The sequence below is a fragment of the Empidonax traillii genome, unplaced genomic scaffold (genome assembly GCF_003031625.1).
Source record: "Empidonax traillii isolate 1590-97213 ecotype Southwest subspecies unplaced genomic scaffold, ASM303162v1 scaffold411:size1093445, whole genome shotgun sequence".
In the NCBI taxonomy this organism is placed as follows: Eukaryota; Metazoa; Chordata; class Aves; order Passeriformes; family Tyrannidae; genus Empidonax; species Empidonax traillii.
The window spans coordinates 804,723-817,081 of record NW_020955604.1 but is presented as its reverse complement, the minus strand read 5'-3'; the positions used below and the strand labels follow the sequence as shown (position 1 = coordinate 817,081).

Genomic DNA, 12,359 nt, shown 5'->3' with positions numbered 1-12,359 from the left:
ATGATGATTTCAATATCTAATGAAGTCTGGATGTGTTCTATAAAATGTCAAAATAAAGTTTGCACAGGCCATCGCAAAGCTGATGCTTCCTAATTTTACAGACTAGACAATCTACTTCTACTCTAACCTTCACACAGACTCCTGAGATTCTTCCTAGAGGGAAATATAGGAGTAGATTTTGTTACCTGTCTACATCCTGTAATGAACCAGCTGAAGCATTTGAACCCCTTTCCTTCAGTTACTGTAAAACCAGCTGCTGTTGCTGGATTCACCTGGCCAGCAGTACTGGGGGAACACTCTGCTGCTGCCAAGACCTCCAACGGGCTGGAGGAAAAAGCTTCCACACCCTGCTTCTCCACTGGTGTCCTCCCTGAGCTGAGGCTGGCCTGAGCTTTGGAGCTGGCCATGTATTCTACAGGTGAGATGCTGCTAAAAACCATCAAAATGGTTTTGAGATGTACAAGATTTGGAAATAAAAGCCATCTAGTTTATTTTGTTTTTTCTCTTGCATAGGTCCTACCTCCAAAGCTATAGTAAAGTCCTTGGTGACCCCACTACAACGAGGAAGCTGCCACCAGTGCTTTGAGGTGAGTTGTTTACTCCACAAGCATGGGCTTATTTATCCCTTTTTAATTTTTACAGCATAAATGGATCTCTTAGAAGTTTTGCACATTCCACATTCTTACTTTGTCAAACTAATAAGTGCTGTTTTAATCACTTCCATGTTTCTGAGCATCCATATCCTGATAGGTGCTTAAGAGAAGAGTATAAAAGAATGGCTCCTTCCCTGAAGAGTTTGAAGAAGCTACTTTACAAATTGTACTATAAGAACTTGTAAATGACACATATTAAATTTTAACCCTTACATTTCACCCATATCGTTTTTATATCAAGTCTTTCTTTGACAAACTGATCCACAATTCCTTTTTAAAAAAGTGTCTTCTTGAGAATGTCTCTTACCTCAGTCAGATAATTGACAGCTCCTTTACACAGTTTGTGTATTTTTGCAAAGTATTATTTCACTAGGAAAAAAGAGAATGACTTAAAGCAACTTAGGTAAACTAACAAGAGAAATAACTGCTCCAAGGAACTGACTTTACAAACAATAGACTTTTGGAGAGACACCAGATTTCACCAAGATTAAAGTGGAGTGAGACATTATGATACACACTGGTAACACACAGTGTGAAAGCCTTAGAGAACAAATGACTGGGGAGTAACTTTAATAAGATGCAATTAGAGGGATATTTTAAATTTCTTATTACTAGATATGAATTTTAAGGGAGAATCTGACCAAGAATTATGACTCAGACCACTGAGAGAGCACTGTATTTAATCTCCTGAGTGAATTTGAAATAATGATTTACTGTTTGCCACCCAAATTTTGTTAACAAAGTAAATAAACTGCATATTTTTTAAAATCTCATCTATTTTACTCACCTCTCAAATGTCTTTTTAATTTTAAAATTAAATATTCTGGAATTGCAAAATACTGCTTTCAAAAATGCATTTTAATGTGCTAATAAAATAAGCTACTGATTACACTAGTCCAGGTGTTCAGAACTGCTTAGACATCTCCATAGAGCACGGCACCATGCCATATCATCATATTCCATCTTTTGTCTGGCTCATTTTGTTAACAGAACATTCAATAATGTACAAAAAAAAAAAAAAAAAAGCTTCTATGTTTCACTGTATTCCATTCATTGCTGTTCTTATCCACACCGGAATTACAGTTTTTATCTGAAGGTGTTACGTGGGAGGCGATGAAGGGCCCAATGAACCTGCTTTATTCCCTTTCTTCCCACTTGTGGTAACGGGTCATATTGGGGTTTAGTTGGAAAAGGAGTCTGAGCGGCCTCGTTTTAACAGGATAATTACAGTGCCATAGCTGTGCTGATAGAACTCCCCCATGTGGATCCTCTATTTCAGGGATAAAAAATATTTTATTCTTGTATAATTACTCTGCTTTTTAATTCTGTCTGAACAAATCCCTATGAAGGGAAGCATATCAGTGTATCTGCAGAGTTTCATTTCTTCTTGCAGTCCAACTGTCTCAGGGGAATCTGAGATGCTGGGATGGCACCAAGCCTCCCCTCTACTTCAGTCAAGTGAAGAGCATGGTCTGCCATCTAGTCTGGCCAAAGAACCCTCCCCACAGAGAAAAAGACTGAAAATGGGGTGGCATGAAATATTTCAACAGTACTGAGTTAGTAGCAATGTTAAATATCAGCCTAAATTGAAAAGATGAATTTTCACTTGGTTAAACGTCAAGGCTAAAATTGGAACTTTCATTTTTTAAGTTTAGGGGTTTTTGTTTGGTTTCTGTTGTTTGTTTGTCTGGTGTTTTTTTCTATGAACAGCTGAAAACTATGCTTTCTGTTTTTCTGTTAGGAAAAGCCTAGGCAGGCCCAATTACAGATTTAACTGAACCGAACAAAATTTAATTTAGGGACAGAAGCAAGGTTATTAAAATCACAGAAACTACTCACTTTTTAACACATATAAATGCTTTTCAAGTTCTTTTCCACAAGGGATTTAGGAGGCTGCATACAGATACAGATAGATCTGTCTGTATAAGTCTCCCAGTACAGCATGTTTTCTGGACTTGCAATCAATTTCCACACTTTCACTTTATGTAACAAAAAGACAATGAATTAAAAAATGAAAAAATAGGTTAATTAATATAATTGAAAAGAAAGAGGTAAGTTCTAGTCTTTATTTTCTCTCTTAGAGTGAAGCTCCCCTGTGGCGTTAGGTTAAAAAAAAAAAAAATCACTCTAATTTATCTAGAAATAGCATAAAAGGTTTTCTATTGCTGTAATGATAAATAGTGTGGATAATCTGGGGCTGCCTAATCATACATCACTCACTGACCAAAAATACATTTTTCATCATCACTATAGAAAGAAATTCTCATTGTTAGTAGCAGAATCCTTACCACAGCCTGAATACAAAGAGTTAAGTCCACAGCATCTGAACTTACAAAATCACCTAGACAGAACTATTTTTAGATATAGAGCTATTTTGTAGCATATGATTTTTCTTAAGAGTGCAATTTTTAAAAGGAAAGTGCCTTGGATACCGCTTTGCAGCTTTACACTTCAGTTACTAAAGTGTCACAGGTTTTAGAGACCATGTGAACATCCCTTTGAAAGGTATGAAAATACTCCTGGATGACTTCTAAACAACAGACTTAAGGGCAGACACTTAGCTTGTATAAATCAGTATCACTCCATTTAAGTTGATGGAACTATGCCAAGATACCAACTTTCATCTGACACGGTCTATTTTTTGCTTCCAACTACTCTTCAATGGAGTTAGAGAACAAACAGGTTTCAGAAGAGATCTGGGTACAGACTGACCTCCTTGAGCCTGGCTGATGCTACAGAATGGAACTTTAGCTGATGAACCAAATGCTGCATCACATTTCCTCCAACAACAACAACAATCTGAAATAATGATCTGTAGGCTCTTACTGTTGCCAGCACTTTTTAAATGTTTCCCCTTGTGCCTCAACAGTTGAAATCCCAGGAAGTTAAATTAGCTTGCAAATTTGACTGAATTAACACCTGCTCATTCAAAACACATTTTAACTACAGGAAGGAATTCTTCACTCTCATTTGGAAGAGCAAAAAGGAAAAAAAACCCACCACAGAACGCAGAAATTATGGCCAATTTCAAGTCTCCGCTGGAATACAGAATTAAGTCATAGCATAGCGTGTGGTTGCTGTTCCATCCTGTTTTCTACTGGTTCCAGTACACAAGCAGACCTAGACTAGAAGCAAATTTATCATTTTCCATGTTTCTGTTGAAAAGTAGTCAAATATACCAAAATATCTTCTCTCAGGTGATGTGAAACTAATTGGGAAATGGAAATAATTATCACATTAATAGTTACTGCTTCCATTTTGTTTTCTTATATGCTTGTACACTGATATACATAATACTGTAATATACTGCATGCAAAGCAGTGGGATAAATAACATCCAAAACAAGTAAGTTTCTTCTGATGCTGTGAATTCTGTCAAAGCTGCTTTTAACCTGGCTTTGCAAACATAAAAATACATAAGATTATATTTTATATGTAATATATGTTACACCAATATTAAAATTGTTCTAGAGAGGTTAAGAATATTTCATTTTTATTTTATAATGACGAACTTGAAAATGTGTTGCTACTGGAATTGACAAAATTCTGGAAGACTTAATGTACTTCAAATGTACTTAACTTTTATTGTTAGTTTATTGCATCTTCGTAAAGGAACAAAGGTATTTATTCTCTTTGCTCAGGAAACCCAAAAATGAGATTGAAATCTTGGTGACTTAGGAACTCATGGAAAAAACGGAGAAATTCAGATTGACAGACCTGTTGTGAAGCTGGTACTGTGGCTCTCTACACGTCCTCATCTGGGGTTGTGACATGAGGATGGCAGCTGATTAACCACAAGACAATGGCTGGAATCAAAGAGGGAAGAAACTGGCACTAACACCTCCTGTGTACCTAGGAAGTGCCACAGCAACCGGAACTGTGGCAGTTTTAATATTAGTCTCTCCCTTGTGAATATGTATTTTTAGCTATGAACATTTAAAGAAGAGATATAAACTGGATTTCCAACTAAAATGTCCAGGAAGCAGATTTCCTGTTTGCCAGACAGCCTTAGCTGACAAAGATGATACTTGAGCAGCTGCATCTGAAATGCCAGAGTAAAGCCCAGGAAAGAGACCACACATGAAAAAACAGGCACAAGAGGTTTTAAATGCACTGTATATTCATTTGTCATGAGTCAGTACTGTACAACATATATTTTCTCATTCTTAACTCAAGGAATTGTATGGCCTTCCTATAAACCCACCCTTGGATGAGGGTAGTGCTGCCCTGACACACACAGCAATCATTCTTTCAGTGTTGAGTCTAAGTATTACAGATTCCAGGAACACACCACTGGACCCCTCACCTCTACCAACACACACCTAACTGGATTCACAGAAGAACCTGATCTTGAAAACAGTCCCTTAATTTCAAAGTCATTCACTGTTGTGAACATAAAAGGGCCCTTAACTGAAGTTAACTTTTAGTTATTGATAATAAATATTTCAAGCTACTTTACTGAAGTTTTATCAAGAGAGTGACACATTCATAATTATGCTACAAATATATTCTGTGTATATACAGAGCTTATGCAATATTTTTACTGGAAATTTCCCTGCTGCTTTAATTTTGTGCCAGCTCTTTATGGAGCCCTGTGCTAACTATTGTCAAGGGAACTGTTTGTATTTAGTTCCCTGTAGAAGGGGGTGAGGATTACACTAAGACTTTAAGAAGAGGAGAGATAACAAAGAAAAAAGGCAATAAAGAAGAGACATGGGAAAAAATAGAACATCCATAATCTTGTAGTTCTCAACCTTTTAAACCAGTCAAATAAGGATGAACAGTAATATATTCTAAGACCAATAAGAAGTGAATTTTGGAAGGCTTCACCTTACAGAACTGAAAGAGCCACTTCTTATGAAAACTTTTATAGTTGGTGGCAAGTTTCTGAAACAATTTAATAAACAATAAACAAAAGTTCAGTGTTTCTGAGTTTTGGACTGTGTCACAGCAGCTAACATTGTGTTAGGTGCTGTGATGCTTGGGAAGTACAGTCACAGGGCTAGTATAAAATCTCACTCTGAAGACTTTACTTTTTCAGGCTACAACTGCAGCACAGCATCACACTGTCCCACCATACTGCTGATTGCAGCATTACATGAGCACACCACAAGCACTGAACCTCTCCATCATGAGTTTCAGAAATGATGTTTATATCAGTAACTAATGTTTAACCCCCCACAACGAAACATACTGGTTTTGCCTGATAGATTTTTTTTTAAGACATCAAAACCTCAAAACACAACCCCCGAATAACCTGTTGCCTAAGTCAAGCCCAGAGAACAGTGCAAATCTCTTCCTAGTCAGAGGAGCTGATCAGATGATCCCACGAAGGATCCTGTTGTCCACAGAAAATCACCTGGCCAGTGATGCACTGACTCAGACGATTCAGGGAGAGCACTTAACCTGCGTGGGTTTCTTGGACAATAAAAGCTTGTGGGGTTTACTGTGCCAGCACAACAAATTTAGTAAGGAATCACAGTGCCTCTGCCCTCTGCTGCCAGTTTTCAGTCCCACAGTGCACCAACTTCAATTGAAACACTTGAAATTTGAAAGCTGTAAGAGACAAAAAACATGCACTGTAAGGATACCAAACAGTGTCAGGGGTGAGAGGGGTGTCCTATATACTCTTGGGACAAATGCAGGGGATCCAGCTGGCATTAGACTTGCAGTGCTTGAGACAAAAAGACAACTGAATCTCGAACAACAGTTCCAGTCATGGAAGTAAAAGAGGGAAGATGCAGTCAGACAGAGAATAGTGACATGATGGAGTGACAACTTGCTCCGGAAAGAGGGAAGAGAGTGTCAAAATTGACATAGGAGCTATAAGCCTGAATGACAGGGAAGATGCTGAAACTGCTAATGGACATGTAACAGTAGATGTCAGGAAAATGAGGTGCACCTGTGAAGAAGAGTTAGATCTAAGCCAGTGTATGAAATGCACCTAAAACAGAACAAGGCCAAAGGAAAGGTAAGACCATGTTAAGACCTAAGGCAAGAAGGCCTTCCCCAGGGACCAAGGGGGAGAGGAACAGAAATAGATTCAGAAATAGGAAGAAAATTTTGATATCTACTTCGAAAAGTGCAAAAAGCAGAAGTTATATTTTTCTGTCCTGAATTGTTAAATCTATTATAGATAACCTTATTTAAAGAATGCAGTTTTGTCATGTATGGAGTTCTTGTCAAAATTATTTTGGGACAGCCAGATATCAGGTAACCCATACTGAAGTCCCATACAGAAGTATCATAACATATTAATGCTGAGAAACTGTCAGGATGATCTGGGGACAGTGACCTTGGATGTCTTAGCTGATGCTCCAGAGGCATGTATAGGTCATTCTGAGTTTGACCCTGAGAGGTCTAAACCCTCTGTCCACTATGGTGGGCATTTGGAGCAAAAAAAAGGCAGGTGCTGAATCTATATCATATTTTGAAAAGTAACAGAAACATAGAGGGAAATAATGGAATTCTAGCAGCATGGGGCTCAGTGCCCGTATCTCTCATTGTAAATACAAACCTTGGGGATAGAGAATTGCTCAGCTGTGGACAAACAATAGAAAAGGAGGAGGAATCCCAAGAAACATGAATCACAGCAGGGTTGAGATAACACTAGGGGAGGAAGTCATTAATGAAAATTGTTGTTCCAATATACGAACCTTTCAGCTGAAAATAAATTCCTTCCCAACTTGTATTCATTGCTTGCCTGACATGTGTTTAGTTTTACTTTTTGCTTTGTTCTTTCTCAAGTGTTAAAAGGAAAAAGAAAAGTACCTGAAGTCCAGTGAACACAAACTGTGATAAGAAAGCCTGAGACCTTAACTTCAAAGACTAACTATATAGGAGAGAAATATGAGTTAGCCGGAAAAGTGTTAAAGGAATAAGGTAAGTGGCTGTTTGATGACGAAGACTCATCAAAACCTATCTTCAAATTCATTAGGAAGTCTCTCTGCTATTACTGAAGGACTACTCCAGGATGTCGGCCTTTAAGAAAGTCAAGGCCTTTAGGATTCAAATGTCCTTTATTAAGTCTAACACAGATTAAATATTAACAGTTCTCACTTAATCCCAACAGTTGCTGACCTCTGTGATGTAGCTGTCTTTGCTGGTTAGTTTATCTTTCCCTTTCAGATATTACCCTAACAGTCTCTTTAAGTTATTATTAATCTATGAAGCCTGAGGTTCATCCTAAAAGCTTTTCTGCTTACATGGAAATAAATTCTAGAGATGCTAGCCAATTTGTATTTTCAGTTTACTTCACCAACTAGTTTTCTAAGTATCTTTCTTTTTTTCCTGTCTTTAAAGTGAAGCAATAGACTCATTCCATAACCTCCAATTTAAATGAGTTATTAATCAGACCCTCAAAGTTGATTGACAGTTCTTTGTGTTTTGCATTTTTAACAACTGATCTTCTACAACATGCTCATTACTTTCAAAAACTTTACTGGTAAGGAAATCTATGGAAAAGACTGTCTGGTCACATCATTACTTGTTGTATTTTTCGTCTCATCAACACTTTGAAATTACATAATAACATAACTCCTGGAAACATTTATTCTCGTAAGAACGACATCAAGACTTTACATATCCAAGCCCGATATTTGCCATACAGTGGCTGGAAAGGTGAAGGGAGATTTTTTTCATTTTATTTTTGTTAATAAGGATGAGAAGAAACCTGAAGGTAAAAAAAAAAAAAAAAAAGGGGGAGAAAAAAACCAGCAAGAGCAAAGCAAGGATGAGGCCAGAACAGGTGCTGAGAAAAACAGGCAGAGGAATCAGGAAGAAAGCAAGCGAAGAAATGTGATCAGAAAAAAATCACTGAACAAGACTTCTACCTGGTGTCTGTTTCAGGGCTGGAAGGGAGGGAGTTTATCCTGTAATTCTCTGCAGTTCAAAGACTGCTAAAATCAATATACAGGGGAAGAGAAGATTCCTCAGACGGTACGATACTTAGACAAAGCGTTCTACAAATTCTTGGCCCTTTTTACAAATGTGTACTAAGGCACTGACTTTAGGAAATCCTAAAAGTCAGGTTTACTGAACTGTAGTGCCAGCCCAGCGAGATGATGGGTTGGAAGAACATGGCTTTGCCTGAGTGGCTGCTCTTGAGGAGACTTCAGATAACTTTTTCTAGGGGGTTAGGGGGTTTTAGGCACCACTTGCTACAGGGACAGCAAGGACTTTTAGGCAGGTGATTACTAAATACAGGGATGCTTGCATTCTACCAGCCATATATTTATGTGGATCCAAACTGATGAGCTTTGGCTTTAGCTTTGGCTTAGTCTTGAATATAAACATAAGCTTAGAGTGGGAGGCAAGACAATCAAATGAGAGAAAATCTTATGTAGATACATTAAAGGTTGTAGAAGTAGGACAAAAGTCAGAACTCAATAGACAAAAAGACTAGATAAGAGGATTATTTAAGAAAAGAAATTTGCAGCTAGTAGACCATGAAGAAAAGAAGTCTCACCTAAGTCCCACACCAAGAAAAGACAATGACTAAGACTGTGAGGGAACTGGTCCAGAACTACAAATCAAAATGATCACATCAACGAAAAGGAGCAAGATGAGGAAAGGTGCTAAATAAAAGCTAAGTAACAAAGAGTGAAGGCAAATGGCAAAGAACAGGGAGTTTCAAGAGTTAAACTCACTCTAGAAGAAAGAAAGAAAAAGGCGGCTAAAACTACAATAGGACCCTGAAATGGAAGAGAGCCATCATTATTTGTCAGTGCCTGAGAAGGGGTAGAAAATGAAATGAAAATGATGCCTAACCTACTATGAGAAATAGAGACTGTATTAATTTTAAAAGAAAGGAATTATCTGGCTGTAGATAGACAGTGTACTAATATGAGTGATACAATTAATCTTATATACCCATTGCTATGAGAAGCATCTAAAAACAGGTACTATTGTATTTATCTAGTATAACAGTACCAGACAGCTAATTTAACCATATAATTTCGGGTAAACACTCTAAGACAATCTCAGATTCTTTAGGAGAAAAAAAGAACTGAATTTGCAATATTCTGCTCTATGTGTCTGTCCCTAAAGACACCATTTAATCAGGTATGTCTCAAATACTAATTTCTATACAAATGAGTTTCGTAAAAATACAGTTAATTGAAATATATTTGAGGTGGATAAGGATGATTCCTCCTTCTCCATCAGAAGGTAAAGTACTTCTAGTTTTAGAAACGATAAAAAAATTTATTCTAAATATTGGAATCTGAAAGTGAAGTAGACTGTAATTGACCATTTCCATTTCTAAATGAGAAAATTAGTGGTAGTTTTAGCAAAAATAACAGCATAACATTTTTTTTTCATGTTTTCAGTTTAAATAATGTAATTTGTTAGTTCCAACAGTCTAAATAAAAGATATTTACATCAAAAGTATGAAGCTACATTGCCAGTATAGGCAGATATAAGTGCCACAAAGTCATGTCAAACCAGATCTTTGCACACTCGCTATGGAACTAGTGGAATATCTTGACTGGATGGCGCCTCTTTGAGTCAATACAATACCCTGTGCACACTTGGATGTTCAGTCGCTGAAACTTCTCAGCACAGGTGGGAAAGCTAGATTTTTTTATTAGATTCCTTCATTATTATTCTTAGACATTTCGTCTCCTAAGTTGGTTAGAAAGACCTACGCCTACTCACCTCAGTATGTGAGTAAAACATAAAACAAATTAAGAAAGCTCATTTGTGAGATCGGCCCTCACTCTCTGAAGGCAGGTAGTTCACACCACACATTTGTGTTTCTACTTCTGCGCTACCACCAGACAATAAAATGAGCCAAAGTATGAAGCTGTGTCACTGAACACTACAAAATGCCTCACCTTCACTGGTTTTCATTTCTTACTTCTAAAGCACAGAACATAGACCAAGCTCCAAGTCAAATTAAAATTTATAATAAAATTTATAATCCTTTGTCTTTGCACAGAACTCTTCATGACACCCACTCCAAAGTAATACAGCTCATTCTTATGACTCCAAACATAGGCATTACATGTATATTGCTGTGACTCATATCAAGTCCAACAGCTACCAAGTAATTTTAAAAAATTAATTTTATATAAGAGGTAATATACATTTTAGAGTATTCATGGCAGACTTTTATGCAGAATTCAGGTGCAAAACTGTACTCCCTTTGCTCCAGGTTTTCTCATAGATGTGTATTGTATCTGCCTATTCTGTGGTGCAGCAGAATAAGAATTCTTCACGTGGCTGTAAGAGCCCCAAGGAGTTACAAACACAGCCACGGTCAGAATGAGGTCAGGTTATTCCACATCCCTTTTCTCTGGTAAAGCAGCAGGAGGAAAAGCATATGGCATAACAGACATTAAGTCATATTGCTCGTTCTATACTTAGTTTTCCATTTCTGCCACATGTGGAAAGTTCCATGTGTAATAAATGTCAAGAGCCCTTGCATTACCCCAAATTTTCGAAAATTCTTCCACTTTTCAGGCAGCTGGAGCAGGAGGGACACAGATTAGAGGCTGTGCACTTGGACATAAAAGACCTATATTTTCCTTCAGGTGGCAAAGAAATGAAACTTACTCGATACAACATGCCAGAGAAGAGAACTCTAATCAGATTTGAAGTGCCTCCAGCTTTTTATTGACACCATTGATCACATAACCATAATAGGCTAAGATGGCCCCATTTGGGCTCCTTTTCTCATTGTGAGTTATGAACTAACCCTGAAGTCACCCTGAAGGTCACACTTGGGGCTCAGAGTGACAGGAAGGGTTGAAAGGCAGCTATTTCTGTGTAGTCCTCTTGGACACACATGAACAGACACAGCTTGGAAGTAAATTATGGCAGACTCCACATGGATTGGTAAGAGACAGGGTGGGAAAATCTTTTCCCGCATGCAAGTACTGAACTTAGAGGGAATGTTTCAACTTGGACTAAAACCTGCTTATGAAGAGTTAGGATCACAAGCCCATTTATCATTATACTGGCAAGTGCTTCCCCTGCACTCAAAGGGAATGGGGGAGGCTCACCAGAAAATGGGCCGTGCCTTCTGCAGTGTCCTCTGGGACAGCACGGCCCTTTACTCTTACTCAGAAAAATGCCTTAAACCCCTTTTATATTATATATGCTTCACTAGGAGTCTTACATGGCCATTCAAGAGGAAGGGAAAATAACACATAATTAAAAGGATATTCATATATTTCTTTAAAAATGGTTGTATATATGCATACATCTTCAGTGTACTTTTATTTGGAGTATCATTAATAAAACCAAGACTTACTGATGAAGCTCCACCCTAAGGTGAAATGTTCATTCACTTCAACAGGACATCTGCCTGAGTAAGGCCACAGGATTTGGATTCAATACAAATAAATCCATAAAATATTCCCTCACCAGAATAAAACCGTAAAAAGTCTGCTATTACCACCATAATACTGCATTATTCCAAGTGTGTGCTACTGGACTGTTATTATGCCTGCATAGATAGTTGCAGGGGAAACAGTGCACTGTGTTCTCTCCTACCGACACAGACCTCTGCAGGTAATTTTAATGGGGCTGTTAATAACCTGGCAACCGTCCCAGCCAGATGTAGCACATTTAAACATTGTCCTTACAGCTTTGTCAGAACTGTTGACATGGCATGTCAGTAATGGAAAATTGCCACTGCACCGAACAACCATCTTCATTATATGGAATCACATTGTTAATCTACAGCCAAATGCAACTTGAG

At 37.7% G+C, this 12,359-nt stretch overlaps 1 long non-coding RNA gene across 1 annotated transcript; it reads left to right on the top strand.

The window, feature by feature from the left end:
- Positions 1-287: 287 nt before the first annotated feature.
- On the top strand, positions 288-2,093 carry LOC114062477. The gene is made up of 3 exons (XR_003572390.1): positions 288-418; positions 514-587; positions 2,047-2,093. It is a non-coding gene; the product is annotated as an uncharacterized LOC114062477 (long non-coding RNA).
- The last annotated feature ends 10,266 nt before the right edge of the window (positions 2,094-12,359 follow it).